Source organism: Tamandua tetradactyla, chromosome 17, assembly GCF_023851605.1.
Source record: "Tamandua tetradactyla isolate mTamTet1 chromosome 17, mTamTet1.pri, whole genome shotgun sequence".
Classification (NCBI taxonomy): domain Eukaryota; kingdom Metazoa; phylum Chordata; class Mammalia; order Pilosa; family Myrmecophagidae; genus Tamandua; species Tamandua tetradactyla.
Genome location: NC_135343.1, coordinates 37,161,394 through 37,173,242, shown reverse-complemented (window position 1 = coordinate 37,173,242; position 11,849 = coordinate 37,161,394). Strand labels below are relative to the sequence as shown.

At 34.3% G+C, this 11,849-nt stretch overlaps 1 protein-coding gene and 1 long non-coding RNA gene across 8 annotated transcripts in view; one reads left to right on the top strand and one right to left on the bottom strand.

Annotated features, from left to right (window-relative positions):
• Positions 1-6,003, bottom strand: part of LOC143660900 (uncharacterized) — a 32,113-nt gene extending 26,110 nt beyond the window's left edge. For both annotated transcript variants that reach the window (XR_013164301.1, XR_013164302.1), the window contains exons 1-2: positions 5,875-6,003; positions 1,142-1,293 (exon numbers count right to left, since the gene is read on the bottom strand). This is a non-coding gene — a long non-coding RNA (uncharacterized LOC143660900). The remainder of the gene's footprint in view (positions 1-1,141; positions 1,294-5,874) is intronic.
• Positions 1-11,849, top strand: part of PELI1 (pellino E3 ubiquitin protein ligase 1) — a 68,462-nt gene that overhangs the window by 44,608 nt on the left and 12,005 nt on the right. The window contains exon 1 of one of the 6 annotated variants that reach the window (XM_077134385.1): positions 1,952-6,139. The exons of the other annotated variants lie outside the window; for them this stretch is intronic. The gene's annotated coding sequence lies outside the window, so the exon portion shown is untranslated. Of the gene's footprint in view, positions 1-1,951; positions 6,140-11,849 lie in introns of those variants that run through there. 6 annotated transcript variants of the gene reach the window in all.

The window sequence follows — 11,849 nt, the reverse complement described above, 5'->3', positions numbered from 1 at the left end:
GGTATTCAAGAAATTCTTCTTTTTTTTAATTACCGTAGATCCTTGGAGATCACTAACTTGTAGTAGTTTGCAATTTTCTGAGGCACACATTTGACTCCTGGGCTATGAGCTTAGTTTATAAAATAAAGAAATAATGTAAAATTTAGTTTAGTAAGCAGATGGATGGCCCAGCATCCAAATCTCAGTGCAGCTTGTTCTCATTTGTCACAAAGCGACAAATCCTTATGAGGTGTGAAAAGTATTGTCAACATTTTACAGGATGAGAAAATCATGTGACACAGAGCTGGTTTGTAGAAGGATCCTGCATATATCCAATGAAGTATTTGATTTTCTGACTTTTCAAGCTTTATTAAAAAGCTTTTTAAATGAAATATATCAAAGTTACCAGGCTGCCTGTTGTTTTCTCTTCCTTCACCCCACCCCTTTTCTGTTCCCATTCATAAACTCTTTAAGGGCAGGATTCATGTGGGGAAGTAGACAAACCTGAACTGAAATTCAGTTCAAATACTGCTAAAAATTTCAGTGTGCAGCAATAATTTAGAAGCCATATTGTATGTGCTGAGTGTTTTCCAATTAAAACACCTACATCATTCAGTAGTAAAATTACCCTTATGTGTCATTCCTTTTTTTTCTCTCTCTCTTTTTAAGGGCAGAACCATGAAGCATGGTTCTGCCAAATTCTAGTCAATATGTGCATGGACCACTTTGGTTACTCAGTCCAGTGAGTAGCCGCACTCATGCACTAACAACTTTTCTGACCGAGGGCCTGTGAACAGCAGTTTCGAATCAGAGGATTAAGATGTGAGACCTGGTGGACACTGTGACTTGACAGGCCCAGAGCAACATGGAACTGCCTTTAAGTTGTAAGGAGGGCAAAAGAAAGCCGACTTTGAATCCTGAATTCTTTTTTTTTTCCCTTACATTTTGTCCTGAACTTAAAGCTTTCTTTATTAGTTGTTTTTTATTTTTTGATGTCTTTTTAAAAAATTTTTATTGTGAACTAATTTTAGCTTTTCAGAAAATTTTGAAAAATAATGTAGAACATTCATTATTCCCTTCCCTCACTTCTAATGTTAATGTATATAATGAGTATATTTATCCAAACTAGAAAATTATCACTAGTACAGTGCTATTAACTAACCTACATACTGAATTCCAATTTCACCAGTTTTTCCACTGATATCTTTTTTCTGTTCCAGGATTCAATTCAGGATCCCATACTGCATGTAGTTATTGTTTCCTTGGTCTCCTCCAGTCTGTGACAGTTCCCAGTCTTTCTTGTCTTTTATGACCCTGTAAATGAGTATTTTATAGAATGTTTCAATTTGGGTTTTTCTGCTGTGTTCTCGTGATTAGATGAGTTTATGCATTTTTTTGGCAGCATACCACAGAAACAATTCTGTCTTCAGTGCATCTTATGAGGGAGTACATATGTTATTACAAGTAATATTCATCTTGATCACTTGACTAAAGAGGTGTCTATCAAGTTTCCCCCACTGTAAACTTACTATTTTTCCCCTTTGTAATTAATAAATATTTTGGGGAGATAACTTTGAGACTACTGGTGTTAACTTTTTAAAAGATACATATAACTTAGTTGCCTTGTTAACCAAAATAAAGACCAGAGGAAATCCAGATAATTCTATTGCTGAGAGTAATTGAACTTCCCAGAAAGAAGCAGGTTATGCATAGCCTGCATAAGATTAATAGGCTTTTTTATAGAGTATGAAATGATGACCATGGACTTCGTGTACCATTTTTTTAATTTCACAGTTTGATATAGGGGTAAAGCATTTGAGAAAAATACATCTTATTCATTTTATTCCAAGTTTAAATTTTATCCAGAGAACTTTTTAAATCATCCTTAGACAATTGATAGAATTATCGAGAAATCTTAAGTGGTCAGTACTATAGAAGTCAGTCCTTACAGTTTGACCATTTAAACGAGTCGGGGTCTTATTTCCCAATGTAAGTTTTTCCCTGAAGTGTATGGTTTTTTTGGGTTTGTTTGTTTGTTTGTTTTGCATGGGCAGGCACTGGGAATCAAACCTGGGTTTCTGGCATGGCAGGCGAGAACTCTGCCACTATACCACCATTGCCTGCCCTCCCCCAATATGTTTTTAAATTGAATTGTTTCAGCAATTCCAGAGTGGTAGAGTTTTACTTACCTTATTTTTTTCTATCTATGAAGTGAGTCATATTAGTTCCTACCTCATAAGTTTGTTCTGTGGATTAAATCAGTCAACACATGTAAAGTGCTTAGAACAGTGTTTTGCACAGAGACAGAAGCCAGTTAAGTATTAGCCATTATTAAAAGGGTAGCATAAGCATGAGTTGACTGCCAGTGTTAGGTGCTGACTTTACAAAGTGATAGAATTTCCAATAAATATACTTTTAGCCTGTGTTTTTATTCCAAATAGCTGTCTAATCCCACCAAATTTGCTACTTTCTGCAGAACTTTGTTCAGGATTTTTATGGTTAAGCCTAGAGGAATTGTTAGTGTTGCTTTCTGAAACGCATATGATCATTTTAGGAACTTTGGTAATCTAAAATGGTTGAAAACAACGCAAGCATAGGCAAGGATGGTAAAAAAAATGTTTTGAGTCTTGAGTCTTTTAAAATATATTTTCTAGGTGTGGAGAATTAAGTGATTATTTTGGGGTAGTGTGGAAGTGTTGTATTTAAATCATTCCCTTTCCCCAGCCACTGAAATACTACCCGGCAGTTTTTTCTTAGCTCTGATTTTTCATGGAGTACATGAAACTTTCTGTCCATAATATATGTGTTTCTTCCTGCCAGTGCCAGAAATGTCCTGGTGCAACAACCTCCCCCGCCCCCATCATTTCTTTATCTTCTCCATATTTTTTTTATCATGAAAAACAGCATATATACAAAAAAATCAATAAATTTCAAAGCACACCACAACAATTAGTTGTATAACAGATTTCATAGATTGGTATGGGTTACAGTTCCACAATTTTAGGTTTTTACTTGTAGCTGTTCCAAGACACTGGAGACTAAAATATCATTATTATGATTTAATAATTGTACTTGTTTGTTAAATCCTGTCTTCTCTGTTATAACTCCAACTTCTCCTTTAAACTTTCTCCTAATCTTTAGGGGTATTTGGGTTGTGCCCATTCCAACCTTTTCTTGTTGGAAAGGGCTGTCAATAATATGGGGTGGGGGGCGGAGCTAGTTGATTTTCTGGCGAGGCTGGGCCCTTTGGGTTTCAGGACTTAATCTGGCCTAGGAACCCAGCTGGAGGTTGTAGATTTCTGGAAAATAATCATAGTGCATGGAACCTTTGTAGAATCTCAGATAAAGCCCTCAGTGGTCTTTAGGGTTTCTCTCCTTATTTTTAAAACAAACATGCAAAGTCCACTTCATTTACTGAAGTTTTATTCCCTACCAGGAAACAGAGTTGACAGATGCAAGGAGCACTGAGGAAGTGACAAAGATTCACTAATCTCAAAAAGCTCTAGTTGTTAATGGTCTATATCTTAGATAGGTTTCCTTTCTAGCTCTTTCCTATATGGTGCTGAATAGGGTGTCTTATTCTTATTTAGGAACTAATTCCACCTAACCTTCTCCGAAGTGTGTGTTAGTGGAATCAGAAAACTTGGAGTACTATACCTCCTAGAGTCTCTGTTTTCTCATTTATTAACGGGGATAAATAATTGAACTTGTATTTGTAATAGAAATTAAGTGAGTTAATATACTTTGTGTTAATATTTGGGTTTCATTCCTAGTTGTCATATGTTACTTGTTTGGCCTTTCTGACCCACTCAGTTCCCTTATGTGTAAAATTCACAGGGCTATTGTGAGTCAAATAAAATAATCTTAGATGAAAATATTTTGTTAATTAGCATTCTATACAAATGCAAAGTAGACCTTAATCCAAAATTGATTCACATTGACACCTCTTTTGACTTTAAAGTTTCCTCATGCTTTCTAAAACCTGTTTTTAAAATTTTCCAGGTATGAATCTCTTTTGTCAAGAAAATACTGCCTTTTCTGAGCCACAAAAATTAGTCTTTCTCTAAATATTGAGCTACCCTCCGCTGGCTTTAGATCTGCCTCTATGTGGCCACCCCAGGTCCAGCCCGTTTCCTTCAACCAATTGAGATTGCTTCAATATTAAAATATTTCAAATGCCCAAAACATGAACGGTAGAGTGAATTGCCGTCAAGGCAGAATGATAGTTTTCCCAACTCACTCTCCAAGCACTCTTACCTAAGCTGCAGCTATTATTGCCTTCACTAACACAAGGCTTAATAACCCTTTAAGATAATAAGTCTGTTGATGTTAGTAAACAAATATTAAGTACCTTACTGTATGTGCAGTTCCATGCCAAAAATAGGGAAAATTCCCCTCCTAAAAACCAATCCTATTATTCCCCAATTCCAGATTAGAGCAGTGGTTCTCACAGGATGAAGGGTTCGAGGGGAGTTAGTGAGATGGGAAAGGCCAAGATGCCTGCTGAGCCTCCTGCCCTGCACAGAACACCTCCCCACAGTCGAGTCATCATTGCCCAGGTTGAGAAAGCCTTGGTTAAGAGTAGGAGAGCGATTGTATTTGGAAAAGATGTTAATTGCTTTCCCGTCAGGATAAAAATAAATTATCCTTGTGGGTGATAGAGTATCAACACTTCATTTGGCTCCCCGTAAGGTAGTAATCATCCTGTATCATGGAAAGGAGGAACATGGGCTTCACTTTGTTGCTGCCTCAGTATTGAGAAGCTAAAAGACGCTTACAGGAAGTGGTAAAAGTGCGCACTACTGCTGCTGACACCATTGTTTCTCCTAACCCTTCTCTCCTATTATGTAAAAGTACTTCTTGTTAATCCTTCTGATCATGAAGGAAGGAAGTGATGAAGTATTTACCCTTATCAAGTAATTGCTATAAATTTACCTCCCTTCAATCATCAGCTGAGTTGCTTTCTTAATATGGGTCTACCACAAATACACCAAAACAGTTCTTTCTATTTGAGTCACCTTTTCAAATCAACCACAGGGGAACTCTAGTGTAGATGGAAATCTGTTTCATCAGAGATAATATATACAATCCAGAATTATATTTTTCACCATAAAGAATTATAACATTCTTGTGTTTTAAAACATTTTCCCTTTTTTCTCAGTACCCCCCTTATGCTTGCCCACCCACCATAATAGAAGTGTTCAAAAGATTGTATAAACATCTACATAAGATTCGTTCTGTCCCTTGCTTAATACTTGTTTTGCTTCTTTCTGTATGTCAGGGCAAGAATGTTATACTTGTATTCAGTAGGTAATAAGGAAAAGCTGTAAATAATGAAAAGATGTGTTATGTTGTGGGAACAATTTGGACAAAGATTGATCTCCTAGTTTTTCTTCTTAAGGTGAAACTGACAGTTATATATTATAGGATGTGTTTCCTTTGGAAAAACTTGATAAGAAAATAATAGTATTTCACTGGCTTTTAAAGAACTAATGATTAGAATGTTAAATCAAATTAATAAGACTATTCCTAAGATATATGTTTTTTATGGCTAACTTGTGTTCTCCCAGCCCACAAAGAAAATAATGCTGTTCTACAATGTATTTCTTTAATTTTTTTCCCTAACTTAGGAAGGTTAGTTCTGCCGATAACAAGATTTAAATTTCAAGGATTAAACAGAGCTTCAAAGTAATAGATATTAGAAGAAACAGCCTTATCTAAGCAAAATTTTCTTTTTTCCCCGTCATGGGTAGAATTGGTGGTGCTGTTTCAGATTCTGGGTGTTAGATCTCATTGGGATAGAGCTGAATATATGTGATCAGACCAGCACTGTACTTTAACTGAAGGCCAAGTGAGACCAGTACTTGAGGCATTGTATTTCCTTTATATACATACCCATTCCAAGTTCTCGTTTGCATGATCGCAGGAGTTTATTTTGAAGAATTCTGTAGTTTACCCATATTTTTAAGTATAGAGAGATATATAAAGAGAACAAATACAAGAGCATATCTTAGCTACTGGGCTTTGTGAAAGATTCTAAACCATTGTGAAGATTATGTTCTTTTTTCAGAACACACCTAAAGATTCCAACAACTTCTTTACAACAATACAATCACCTATCAACATGTATCAGTATTGCAAGGAAAGGTTCCAGAGAGAAGTAGCTGTCATTTTATTCATGCTTTAAGGATGCTAGTTCCATATTAATTGAATATATGTCATTTTTAATTTAAGAAACTGTTTTTCTTAGGTCATTTAAATATGTAGTTAACTAATACTAGTAAAGTGTTTTTGTCATCATTTAGATCTAGAAGTAGAAGCCACATTTCAGTGTGATCCTGTAACTGAAATTTTGTCATTGATAAAATATCCCAAGATCTGACCTTCTGATGACCTAAGAAGACTAAGCCTATGTCTTGCTTTTCTTGGCTAATTTGGGAAAGGGTGTCAACTGAGTATGGACATTCACATATCACTTTGAGATTTTTGCCATTTCCATGTTATAGTTGTACTTACTAATTTTTAAACGGACTTTAAATAGATAAAAAAGGAAAATTTTGGTACTACAGCATTACTTCCTGTAAATAGAAAGTAGCTCTCAATGTAAAACAAATGAACACAAAGCAATGCTATTAAAATTTAACTTAATTTAAAAATAATTTGATTATTTAATATTATTAAATTTTTTAACCCTTCTTAATCAGAAATGTGTAAAGCAATGTTTTCATGTTTGATGGCAGTACTCTATTGTATAATTCTAATGTCTCACAATTGTGATATGCCTGTATGATGGTTTCTGTAACCTTTCAACCAATCTAAAGAGTAAAATCTGGTGAGCAAATACAAATTCATTGAGGGGGATTAGAGGTTTTTCTACTGTATTTGAACTGAGGAAATGTTCATCTTAAAATACTTCTTAAGCATATTATCACTTCTTTAAAGTAATTTTAGTAAGTTATTTTCTTTTTAAGTTCCTGACAATAGGTGTGTATCAATTCCAGGGAATAAAGAGGGGTAAAAATAGCCAGGCCGCCTTCTTATTATTCACTGGGTAACAAATATTCTGTGTTACCTTCTCTCCAAAAGTGCTGTTATATAATTCATTGTGCTGTAGAAAAAGACAAGTAGGCATTTTCATTCATGACTTTCCTTGAGACCTACTGGTAGAGGTATAAAACGGGAGACTTTTATGGGCTAACTAGTAAAGCCTTCTAACAGGAAGACCAGAAAGAAAAATAAATACCGGAAATACCTAGTTCCATTAAACCGCTAATGAAATAACCTTGATAATATTCAGAGATAGGTTATTATAGTGATTTTGGCCTTATCAGAAAGAAGTGTTAGTCTTTTGTTTTCCATTCTTGACAAATTTACATTTTTTAATTAAACTTTATATTTTGAAATAATTGCACATTCACATGCAGTTTTTAAGAAATGGTAGAGAGAGATCTGTGTACCCTTACCCAGTTTCCCTTAATGGTAACGTCTTGCAGAACTGTAGCACAGTATCACTACCGGGATATTGATACTGATATAGTTAAGATACAGAACATTTGCATCACCACAAAAGGATTCCCTCATGTTGCCCTTTCATAGCCCCTACTTCCCTCTCACCCCCACTCCCTGCAGTAACCCCTGGTAAACATATAATCTGTTTTCCATTTTTATCTTTTTAACAATCTGACATGAAATCATATTCTTTGTAACCTTTGGGGATTGACAGTTTTTACTCAGCATAATTATCTAAAGATTCATCCAGGTTTTTGCAAGTATCTATTACTGGATAGTATTCCATGGTTTTGTACCACAGTTAACCATTCACCTGGTGAAGAATGTCTCGGTTGTTTCCAGTTTAAGGCTATTATTAATAAAGCTGTTATAAACATGCATGTACAGGTTTTATGTGAACATAAGTCTTCATTTCCCTGGGATAAAGGCCCAGGAGTTCAGTTGCTGGGCCATATGATTGTTATATGTTCAGTTTTTCAAGAAACTGCCTGAGACATTTTACGTTTTTGCGTTTTACGTCACTACTAGCAATATATGAATAATCCAGTTTCTCAGCATCCTCACCAGCATTTGCTGTTATCATTAATTTTTAATTTTTTCCATTCTCCTAGTTGTATAGTGATACCTCATGGTGGTTATATTTGCATTTCTCTTACAGTTAATGATGTAGAACATATTTTCATGTGCTTACTTGTCATCTGTATATTTTCTTCTTTGAAATGTCTGTTTATATCTTTTGCCCATTTTCTACTTGGGTTTAATTTTTTACTGTTGAGTTTTAAGAGTTCTTTATATATTCTAGATATAATCCTTTGTTGCATATAGGGCTTGCAAATATTTTCTCCCATTCTGTAACTTATCTTATCCTCTTAAAAGTCTGACAAACAGTTTTCAATTTTGATGAAATTTGGTTTATCATTTTTTCTTATGGCTCTGTCTTTCAGTATCACGTTCAAGAGCTCTTTCCTTAGCCTTAGATCCTCAGGATTTTCTACTGTTTCTTTCTAAAAGTTGTTTTATACTTTTACATTTTACACATAAGTTCATGATTCATTTTGAGCTAATTTTTATATAAGATGTGAGCCTTCATTTTTGAGGCTTCATTTTTTTGTGTATGGGTGTCCAGTCACTCCGGTATCATTTGCTGAAAAGGTTATCTTTCCTCAATTGAATTACTTTTGTACATTTGTCAGAAGTCAGCTGGAAATATTTGTATGGGTCTATTTCTGGGTTATCTCTTTTATCAGCATTATACAGTTTTCAGGACACAAGTCCTGTACATGTTTTGTTAGATTTATACCTAAGTGTTTCTCTTGGGGGAGGTGATTGTAAACAGTATTATATTTTTAATTTTGGTGTCCACATGTTCATTTTCTAATATGTAAAAATAAAGTTGATCTTTGAATGTTTGTCTTGTATCCTGTGACCTTACTGAATTTACTTATTAGTTCTAAGAGTTTTTTGTTTATATTCCTTGGTATTTTCTTTTTAGATAGTCATGTTATCTACAGATAGGGAACTTTTATTTCTTTTCTATCTGTATACATTTTTTTTTTTTTTTGCATGGACAGAGGCAGGCACCAGTAATCAAACCCAAGTCTCCAGCATGGCAGGTGAGAATTTGCCACTGAGCCACTGTCACACAGCCCTTGATCTGTATGCCTTTTATTTCCCTTTTTTTTGCCTTGTGGTGGTGGCTAGAACTTCCAGCACTGTGTTGAGTAAAAATGGTTAAGAGCAGGGTGCACAGGTGATTCAATGGTAGAATGCTCGCCTTCCTTGCAGGAGACCCAGGTTTAATTTTCTGGACCATGCAACCCCCTCCCCCCCCAAAAAAATGTGGTAAGAGCAGACCTCCTTGCCTTTTTCCTGTTCTTTAGGGGAAAGCATTCAGTGTTTCACTGTCAAGTGTAATGTTAGCTATAAAGTTCTTTTGTCAGTGTTATCAAGTTGAGGAAGTTGCCTTCTATTCCTGTTTTTCTGAGAGTTTTCATTATGAATGAGTGTTGAATTTTGTCAAATGCTTTTTCTGCATTGATTGATATTACCATAAGCCTTTAATGTGGTGGATTACATTTTCAAATGTTGATCTAGCCTTGCATTCTTGAAATAAACCCTAATTGGTCATAGTGTATAATTATATATATATATATAAATATATATATATATAATTACATTTATATATATATTGCTGAATTGGATTTTTGTGTCTATCTTGAGAGATATTGGTCTGTAGTTTTATTTGTTTGTACTTCGCTGGTTTTAGTATCAGGGTAATACTGACTTCATGAAATGAAATGAGAAGCGTTCTCTCCTTTTCTATTTTCTGCAAGAGGTAGTGTACAATCAGTGTACTGTAGAATTCTTCAAACTTTTGGTAGAATTCTCTAATAAAATCATCTGGGCATGGAGATTTCTTGTGGGGTGTATTTTAAACGGCTAATTCAGTTTCCTTAATAATTAAGTTACTGGATTTTTCAAACTATATTATTTCATAGCAGATGAGTTATGATAATTTGTTTTTCAAGAAATTTGACCAGTTTTGTCTGAGTTGTTAAATTTATATGTGTAGAATTGTTCATAATACTCCTTTTCTGTTCTTTTGGTATCTGCAGGCCTATGGTGATATCTCCTGTATCATTCCTGATATTGGTAATTTGTGTCTTCTTTCTGGTGTTTTTAATTTGTTTTGTCAGGCTCGCTTGAGGTTTGTCAATTTTATCAATCTTTTCGAAGAACCAGTTCTTTGTTTCATTGATTTTTCTCAATTTTCCTGTTATCAACTTTATTGCTTTCTCCCCTTATCTTCATCATTTTCTTCCTGTGTGCATTGGGTTTATTTGACTCTTTTTATAGATTCTCAAAGTGGGAATTTAGATTATTATGATGGTCAGTTTTCTAATTTATATAGTTAGTGCTATAAATTTCCGTCTCAACACTGCTTTAGTGGTGTCCTAAGAGCTTTGATGTTTGTTTTCATTTTCATTCAGTGCAGTGTATTTATTTATTTTGGGGAAGGACTTTCCTTGAGACTTCCTCTTTGACCCATGGATTATTTAGAAGTGCATGGTTTGGTTTCCAAGTGTCTAGGAATTTTCCTCCTATCTTTTTATTACTGTCTTTTTTGGTTTTTTCCATCATGTTCAGAAAACACATTCTGTGTGATTTAAATTCTTTTAAATTTGGTGGTTTGTTTTAGGGCTAATCTTTGTCTTTTAATTGGTATATTTAGACCATTTACATGTAATGTCATTGATGTGTTGGAGCTTAAATCTGCCATTTTATTTTTTTCTTTTCTGTTTTCTGTATGTTTCATTTCTGTTTTCTTTCTTAGGTGATATTTAAATGTTTTTTTCAATTCCATTTTGACTTATAATATTTTTTAGTGTATCTTATTATATAGCTTTTTTTAGCGCTTGCTCTAAACTTATCACAATCGACGGGTATCATCCTTTCATCAGTTCACCTCTCTTTATTTTCCTTTATCCACCCACATTTATAATATGTGTCTTAAATATTATCTTTACATATGTTTTAAACCATATCAGACAGTGTTATAATTTAAGTTGCGACTCTTAAGCATAATTTTACTATCTCAAGAGAGTAAGGAAGCTTATTATATTTGCCCATATTTTTGCTTACCTTGTTCTTTCTTCTTTTCTGATGTTCCAGAGTACTTTCACATTTCTTTTCTGTTCAGAGAACTTCCTTTCACCATTCTTTTAGGATAGGTCTACTGAAAACAAATTCTCTTAGTTTTCCTTCATCTGAGAATGTCTTGATTTCCCTTTTTTCTGGTCTCCATGGTTTCTGATAAGAAACCCACTGTCACTCTAATCGTTTTTCCCCATAGGTGATTTGTTATTTTTCTATGGCTGCTTTCAATATATTTTCTTTGTCTTTACTTTTTAGGAGCTCAATTATGTTGTGTCTTAGCTCTAATTTCTTTGAGTTTACCCTCTTTGGGGTTTGCTCTGCTTCTTTAATCTATAGTTTTATGTCTCTTTTCAAACATCAGATGTTTTCAATCATTTATTTTTGCAAGTACTTTTCCAGCCCTGCTCTTTTTTTTCCTCTCATTCCAGGTTCCAGTGACATAAATGTTTGATCTTTTGTTATAGTCCCACTGGTCCTTGAAGCTCTGTTCATTTTTTTTCTAGTCTATTTTGTCTGTGTTGTTCAGATTAAGTAATTTCTATTGTACTGTCTTCCAGTTCACTGAGTCTTTCCTCTATCTCTTTCATTCTGCTGTTGAGCCCATCCACTGACCTTTCTATTTTGGTTGCTAAATTTATTCTAAAATTTCCATTCGGTTTCTTCTTTGCAGTGTCTGTTTATTCTCTGATTATTTCTTTATTAAG